Source organism: Petaurus breviceps, unplaced genomic scaffold, assembly GCF_028583685.1.
Source record: "Petaurus breviceps papuanus isolate PSGF00001 unplaced genomic scaffold, PetGlider_PUasm1.0 42, whole genome shotgun sequence".
NCBI lineage: Eukaryota > Metazoa > Chordata > Mammalia > Diprotodontia > Petauridae > Petaurus > Petaurus breviceps.
Window position 1 is genome coordinate 3,624,180 of NW_027186325.1, and position 9,265 is coordinate 3,633,444.

Here is a 9,265-nt window from a genome sequence, read left to right on the forward strand (position 1 = left end):
ACAGCCTTCCCCTGGGTCAGAGAATGTAACAACCCTCTTGACCCACTGCCCAATCACAAAGCACCAAGATGTGAGAGTTCCTGAAAAACAAGCCTCCCACCACAGGCTCCAGGTGCACTTAACCTAGAGCCAAAGAAGATCTTAACAATTTACATTCCTATTTCCATGAAATAAACATTCTATTGAAATGTATTCCTTTCCTTCAATAATAAATTTTGGTCATTTCTCTATTGTAGCATCATTTGTATCTCAATTTACCCCTCCCCCTTAAAAATCTTACATATCAGAGTAAAATATGTAGCTAGAAATCCCAATTTGATGACTTTTAAGGAGATAACAGTGTTCCTTACTTAAAGAGTCCTTGTTAAAGACTAGTATTTTCATATACAACAGCAAAGAAAGAAGGGGAAGAAAAATAAAGTTTGAAAATATTGCCAAAATGACAGTAAATGTTAATGGTCTGATCACAAAAAATTGTCCTTCAAACTTGTGCGTAGTAAATAGTAATGAATAGATGTACTTGTCAGTGAGATTTGATTTGTCTAGCAAATCCTTGCTGACATATACACTCATTTACTACTCTATAGCCTTTTGAAAATGCCATTCCAGTAGAGCATAAAAAGGTTATTTAGATTAAGTACAGTTACAAGATAAGCAGTACACTGAGTTCATTGGAGTCCATGCACACTCATTTAATGTCTACTGCTCCATTACTCTGAATCAAACTGTCCCTGAAAGAACAATAGGAAGAAGGGAAAAGGACATTAAGAAAGGGAAATCACAAAGTGGAGTACAATTGTCTTAAAAATGAAATGGGTTCCACATGTTGCCTAATTCTATAGATATACTTTCCTGATTTTTATAGGAAGGAAAGATACTTCCATAGACCTCTTATATAATAAAAGGAAAAAGCCTGTGGGAAAGGTTAGTTCCACCCCACTCCCCTAGCTCTCTTTTATTCTTAATAAGCTCAGATTTTTAAACTACCAGAATGTCCCACTAGTAGTATAAGGTAGCACTGACATGCAGCTGATGACACAATGAATATATGGTCATACATTTATAAGCTGTGTCCTTGAAGAAATATGATAAGACCTTCATGTGATATTTTGAAAAATGCTACCTGAAACCAGGCTTCAAGAAAGATTAAGGGCCAAAATAGTGTTGGGAAAGCTGCCAAACTAATGATTAAGGGTAGTTTATAATTAAATATTTTAATTTTATTTCTTCTTATCCCCCCTCCCTCTTTCACTTTTAGAGATCTTGTTTGCTCATCTGAGGCTCCTCAGGCTGTAGCAGAGATTCAGGGACCAGATGGAATTGGGGAAAGGAAGTTTTTAGAGGATCAAAAGTACCGCATTAAAGAATCAATAAGAAAGCAAGAGCATCATATAGAACAGAGCCTCAAATGACAGATACTGATAGCAGTGATAAAAAATAAAACATAAAACTGGGTGCTTCAAATAATTGTTCAGACCTTTCACATGTTCAGATTTCATTTGATAGTGGCTGAACTTTATTAGCCTTTAATATCCTTCATTAAATTACATGTGGTTTCCAAGAGGCTACAACTTTAATGGGATATAAATGTGGATTCCTTTAGTGGTACTGGCTTAACTCAGCCATGGGCCTAGAAAACTAAGCACTTTGACTTTGGGATAGGTTTATCTGCAAGTTTGTTTCCCCTTTTGACACAGCTCACAGTTTCATGGGTTTGGCACAGCAAGATCAGAATTCCCTGATGCCACAGTGACATTGCCAAGAGGGACATACTCTAGAATTTAGATGATGTAGCATAGCTGAGTGGTTGTCACTTGTTGCTGTCATGGTGGTCATTTGAAAAATCCACAGTGGAATCTTGGAAAGTCAACTATTGATAGAAACCAGAATTGCCATTCTTAGACACAGTCTTCTGTTTTCAAAAGTGTTACCAAATCATTTTTTTTTTGTAGTTTAGTTTTTATTTCATAATCATAAACTTAACTCTGTTGTCTAGGCAGACTTGTTGAAGGAAAAAGGAAGTGACATCCAAAGAGAATTGCAGCAAGTGAGAGCACAAGGATTACAGGGTATAAGAGCAGATGGGATTTGGGGGTGCTCTCTCCAGCTACAGAGGAATTATATGATGCTTAAGACAAAAAACAAAACAAACAAATAAAAACTTATGAGAGCTGTCCACAGTCAGAGATAGTGATCTTCTTGCTGGTCTTGCCATCCGAGAACCAAAACGCTCCATGGCTTCCACAATGTTGATGCCTTCTTTCACTTGGCCAAAGACAACATGCTTGCCATCCAACCAATCAGTCTTAGCAGTACAGATGAAAAACTGGGAGCCATTTGTGTTGGGAACAGCATTTGTCATGGACAAGATGCCAGGACCAGTACGCTTCAGGATGAAGTTCTCATCAGCAAATTTCTCCCCATAGATAGACTTGCCACCAGTGCCATTATGGCGTGTGAAGTCACCACCCTGGCACACGAACCCAGGAATGATTCTGTGGAAGCAGGATCCCTTGTATCCAAATCCTTTTTCTCCAGTGCTCAGAGCACGGAAGTTTTCTGCTGTCTTTGGAAACTTGTCTGCAAAGAGCTCGAAAGTAATGCGGCCCAGGGGCTCGTTATCAACGGCGATGTCGAAGTACACGTTAGGATTGGCCATGGCCACAGATGCTGGCGCTGGGCGTGAGGGCAGAGGAAGAGGCGGCGGGGATTGGCATTGGGTGGACGGAACCAAGACGAGGACGCCGGGTGGCGGCGTCTGCAAAGCCCCAAATGATTTATTCTGCAAGTATGTTGATACCTAATTAAATTCAACAAAAATATATCTTCTATTATATGAAAGGGACTAGGAGTAAAAGGAGAGGTATGATATACATCATATTCTCAAGTAGTTTATAATCTAATAATGGAAAAAAATACATGCATGAATACAGATACCTATGAACCATAGGAAAGATATGGTACAGACTAAGGTAAATTCCAGTCCCAGTGCTATGAGAAATTTCAGGAGGGGAGAGATCAGTTTTATACCAAGGGATAGTTATAGAGTAGCTTCTCTTAGTTATAGATGGTCACTGTCAATTTATTTAATTCAATGATTAATTTTACTTTAACTTTATTTTGATTATATACCATGTGTTTATTTAAATAAATATTATATGAATTTCTTGATATTTCTGTTTCATTTTGTAATTTAATCTCCTGTTTTTATTGTGGTACTTGGTACACAGTCAGTGATTAATAAATTGATTTCCTGACAGTACCACATCTTTGGACCACTGATTTTTGCAAACCTATTATATGATGCATCAAAGTAACAATATCTTATATTTGACCTAAATTTCCCTCTTTCGTTTAATAATTAAATATTGAAGTAATTAAGTATTGAAAATTGGAGTAATTAAGTATCGAAAAGAATGGAAAAAATGTGTGTAAAAGAAAAAAATGTAACATATTGCTTCTTTCAAAAATGAGCATTTTGCTGCCTGAAAGGGGGAGAAAAATAGCTTCAGTTTTAAAAATGCTAATATCAAAATCTAAATAAGTAAAACTTTGTGATAATCTAATATTTGCTAAGTGTAGGTTACCTACAAAAGGGATAGAAAATAAACTATGATATAAATTTAAATAATAAAATCCCCTAATAAAAATGTAAAATTATGCCTATTTTGAATGTGAAGGGTTTAACTGTTTAAAGGAATAAAGAACTTTTGTTATTTTATAATAATAATAATAATAACAATGATAATAAAATGACATTATTACTAATAAACTACATAATTATTATTTAAAACTAATAAATATGGATGTAAGGAAACACATCTGAGAAAGACCTAGGCTGTTATAATTGGACATCTTTTAAGAGTATCCAATGAATGGACCTGAAATGCATTTTGTCTTTCCGCTCCAAAATATTTTATAATTTGATACAGGATTTCTTAACCTGAGGGCTATGAGCTTAAAAAAAATTATTTTTGACTATTTCAATATGACTGATTTCATTTGTAAACCTATGTATTATATGCATTTAAAAACATGACCAAAATTAAGAATTCATGTTAGTGGATTAAAAAAAATATTATAAAATTAGGTCTGCAAGCTCTGATAATATTTTGAGATTATGTGAAGATTAAATAAGCACTGGATTTCAAAAAGTAGATTTGGTGAAGCTTTTATTGTATAAACAAAAATTCATCATTGAATACTAGTATACTTAGATTTTAAACAATTCAATGTACCGTGTCAAGATTGTAGTATCTGGCAAGTGAAAATTGTCCTTTGGAAAAACAGCAAAGGATAAAAAGGACATGATTGTAAAAACTGTGAGGAAGGGCAGTTGAGCAGTTAATTGACAGAAGGGTTTAGCTAGGAGATTATTGATTGTAGAGATGTTTCATGCCATTGGATTAGAGCTTCACTTTTATCTATTGCCCTTCAATACCACTGAGAATTGGAGAGTGGAAAGGATTCTCAAAAATGAATGTTTTGCCTTCCTAGTTTGGGAAGAAAAAGCAGAAATTGCAGCTATCTTGCTGGGAGTTCTATTTGCAATAAACCTTATTCAGATCAGCCAGGAGCTAACTGCACTTGTCTGCCCTTCCTAGAGTCAATCTGAGCTATTTTGCTGTGAGATTTGCTTGCCAAAATCTGATTAATCGATCCTGCCTCTTGGTGAGTGAATAGATGGTTGGACTTGTCTCTGCTGCCAAGAGATAGACAGATTTATGAGCTTTGTAGTTCTCTGGATTAAAGAGAACTACTACCTAACTTAAGAGAATAATATGTTGTCAGCATCCTTTTAGCAGTGATCTTAGTTGAAAGAGCTTGTAATGATTCTTCAGTTCAAGAGTAGAACTGGATTTGATGAAATAGAATTGGTGAGGATCAGAAAGGAAGTAGTTAGCAAAAAACTGGCTTCATGAGGTAGAAATCTTCCTGAATGTACCATATGACATCAAAGCTTGCTGCCCAGAGATGTGAATTACTCTGAACATGTAATTTTCCTCATTCTTATTTTCCTACTAGCTTTCTTCATGTGGCTCCTCTTCTTCACATGTAATGAATACATTGAAGGGAGCAGGTGACAGATGTTTTAATGGATTATGATGTATTTGGTACTTTTTCATTTGATTTATTATGATTACCTGCAATATTATTTCTTTCGTTCTATTGATAAGTAAATACAAATTTAATATCTAAGTGTACTGTTATTGTACATGGCTGGTTTTTTGTAAACAGAAGCACATCCATGAGCGATTCAGATCAAAAGCATTAGAAAAGAGAGTGTAGTCCCCCATTAATAGTCTTACTCCTAACAACCTGAGATTGAGTATTAACTTCATGGTGGTAGTATTTCTCTGATAACCTTGATCTGCTACTTGTTAGGGTAGGTTGATGTTAGTGAGTCAGTACAAAGAATGAGTACTTTGTCCACTTAGACTTTGTTAGAGGTTTGAGGCCTTACTGTGTGGTTGGCTACCCCATATGTACATTATGTGAGTATTTTAGGTTTTCATGAACTAAATTTATTTCTTTGATTATTTTATTTTTAATTAAAAATAAATATCTTAGACATTCTATTCCTTCTGAATTTAGAAGAATTTTATACTTTTCTAGATATATATGCATTGTTCCCTCTTAAACCTATTTCTGATGAAATTAGATTACCAAAACTACCAACCCTCCTCCCCCATCTACTTCCTCTGTATCAATTCTTCCTCTTGTGCCTCATTTGTATAAAATAATTACCCTTTTTAGCTGTTACTAAATGTTTTTACTTTTTAAGGTCACATCATGCTCAGGTCTACCCCAATCTTTCTTATGAACTACTCAATTACAATGACAATATTAAACATTCATTTTACATTTTACATATATAAAATGTAAACAGTCTATCTTTAATGAATCCCTTGTGATCAGTCTTTCCTATATACCTTATCATTCTCTTAGCTCTTGTGTTTCAAATATCTTAAGTTCAGGTGTTTTTTAAACAAGTCGGACAGTTGATCAAATGTTCGTTTTTTTTTTTTTTAATTCACGATTATACTTAACTTTGCTGGGTATGATTTTTTCAGCTGGAACCCCAGTTCTTTTACTCCTCAATATATAGTGTTCCAAGACTTGAAGTCCTTTAGTGTCTCTGCTGCTAGTTCTTGTGTGATTCTAATTGTGGCACTGTCATATTTAAATTGATTGTTTTTCTTGTTGCTCTTAATATTTTATACTTGAACTGTGAGTTTCAAATTTGAATAAAATATTCCTATGAGTTTTCGTCATAGGATCTCTTTCAAGTGGTTATAGATGGATTTTTTTCCATTCCCCCCCCCACTTTGTTATAATGCTTCAGGACAGTTTCTTTAATTATTCCTTGTATTATTGTATCAAGATTCTTTTTTTTTTATCATAGCTTTCAGGTAGCTCAATTACTCTTGTTTTCTTTTCTTGATCTGTTGTCTAGATCATTTTTTTTGCCTAATAAGATGTTTCACTTTCTCTTCTATTTTTGTTATTCTTTATATTTTGTTTAATTTATTTTTCAATCTCATAACTTTGTTGGCTTCGCCTTGTCCAGTTGTAATTTTCAAGGTGTCATTTTCTTCCTGGAGTTTCATAGTCTTGTTTTTCTTGTATTTTTTTTTAGTTTTCCCTCACTATCTCTTATGATTTTTAAATAATTTTTAAGTTCTATAAATTTTTTTGGCAGGTGACCCTATGACATTACACTTTGGAGCAGAAGAAGGTTTGTTTGTTTCAATATTTTTCTCAGAAGATGAAGCCAGTTTTCTCCATTAGCATAATAACTTTCTACATTTGGATTGCTTTTCCTTTGCTTGTGCATTTTTTTGTAGTGATAGCTTTATTTTTGTGATCACCTGTAGTCTTGAGGTATGAGGATGGTGCTCTTGTCCCAGATCTTCAGTTCTGAACTCTAGCCTGGAAGCAAAGTCAAACCTTCAACCTCCTGTACATGGCCACAGTCAGAGGCATTCAGCCTCACTAATTCTGCACTCACAAGGTGAGTTCTGGTTCCTTCTCACACCTGCTGCTCTCTGCATTACCACTGTGTCTGGCATTCCTTGTCAGCAGAGGTTCCCTCAATTTTCCTCATCTCAGATACCCAAATCCCCTCCCTGTTCCAGGGCCAAAATGTTCCTTAGCTGGGGCCAAGGTAGTCTCACAAGCCAGATAACCACAGGGCTTGCCACTTTTTTTTAGCAGACCCTAGACTGGAGATATTTATTCTTCACAGGTACCAAACCACATCCTGGTATTTTTTTTCTTATATTTTGGGATTGTCTCAGGAGAACCCTTGTTGTGCCCCTATTATTATTTATTTCATGTAAAATTTATTCTCCCTGAAGAGCTATTTTCTCTTTTGTGGGGGAAAATCTTAAAAGCTTGGAATTTTCTGACCTTCTCTGCCATCTTCCCAGAATCCTCTCCTTCTTTGATTATTTTAATTCGATTTTCTCAGGAAAATTATATTTTTTGCCATAATTTGAATTTTTCTATTTTTTATTAACATGTATTTGTTTACTAGACTGTCATTCGTTTGAGTGGAGGGATAATATCTTGTTTCATCCCTGTATCTTCAAAGCCTAATCCTCTGCTTTATTCATAATACATATTTAGTAAAAGCTTATTCAATTGATTTCAGTTGAATTAAGTCTTATTATAGAAGAGAAAACTAGTGGAAGTATTTGCTTAGCATATTAGTATGCAAGGCATGTTAAATGCTTAGAACTGTTGTACTATGAGTTTTGTGGGAGTTGGTCACATTGGAAATTAATAATGTTAGTGTCATGCAAATATTTATTTTTTTTTTTACACTTTTTTTTTTACCATGGGTATTTCTTCTCATGGGTATTTGGAGTTTGAAAAAGAATATCTGGAGAAAAGGTTTATCCACCATTTCCCCCTTATCCCATGTTAGACAGAAATTTAGGCAGTGATTTGCTAGTTTAGGGGAGTGTTTTAATCTGGAGGAACATCTATCTAGTTTTCAGATCACTCTATGTGTGAATACCATTCCACTCCAACTCCCACCTAATTCAGCATTATCCTGTCAACTAAGTAAAAGTAGAACACTAAGCACTATAGTACTATCTGGAATCTAACCTCCACCTGTAGTGCCAAATGTTGCCAGTCATTGGAAAGAATAGAAGGTCTTGGATCTGGATCTCCCATATATTCAAAAAACTCTTGTTTTTCTGATCACAAAATCTTTTCCCTGAAGGAAATGGTGGAATATTGCTATTAAATTAGCTTTCTATGAGTACCAAAATATATTTTGAAAGTTTATCTTTAAACTACATTATGAAATTTCAGAGAAAACTATTCAATCATAAAATAAACATGATTTTCAGTTTCCATTTAGTATCATTTTATGCAACTTTTTGTAAATTGGCTTATCAGAAACATTTTTTCAGACATTTCACAATAAATTTCTTTGGGACTTCAGGATGGATATTTTTTCTTTATTTATATCTGAATTTATTAACATGCACACACACAAACACACAAATATTCTACTTAAAATTACATAGCAAGGTGATCCTTCTACATATTACATTCTCTGCCAAGCTTTCATAGCAAACTTCAAGATATTTTTCCTCTAATATTTTAACTCCAGGCTAAAATTTCCAAATGTTAGTTAACTAATCTTTGAAAACATTGTTGTTTGAAAGAAGGACTATTATATGAAACTCTCTAAAATAAAAGTAAAAGAATAGAGGTTAGGGAAAAATCAAAACTATCTCTGACATTCTATTTACTACTCTTCTACTACAACTTTCTTTTTTTTCTTTTTTTTTCCAAATGCTTTATTAACTTCTGGTTTACATCATTCATTTCTGCCAGATTTTGAGTTACAAATTTTCTCCCCATTTTCCCCCTACCAACCCCTCCAAAATAGCAGTCCCACAGGATATCCCCTCCTTCAATCTGCTCTCTCCCATATTTTCTCCCACACCCCTTTCGAGTTTTCCAGTGGATCTCTATGCCCCAGTGCCTGTATATTTTATTTTCCAATTACATGTAAAATAGTATGGATAATAGTGTATACACACACACACACACACACACACACACACATATATATATATATATGTATATATATACATATTGAATATTTGATTTAAAAATTTGAATTCCAGATTCATTCCCTTCCTTCCTTGTCACCCACCCTTACTGGGAAGATAAGCAGTTCAGCATAGGATGTACATTTGTGGCTAATGCAAAACAATAACATAGTAGATGTATTGTA

At 34.3% G+C, this 9,265-nt stretch overlaps 1 pseudogene; it reads right to left on the reverse strand.

The window, feature by feature from the left end:
- Positions 1-1,938: 1,938 nt before the first annotated feature.
- On the reverse strand, positions 1,939-2,770 carry LOC138171295 (peptidyl-prolyl cis-trans isomerase A pseudogene; annotated as a pseudogene).
- Positions 2,771-9,265: the final 6,495 nt, after the last annotated feature.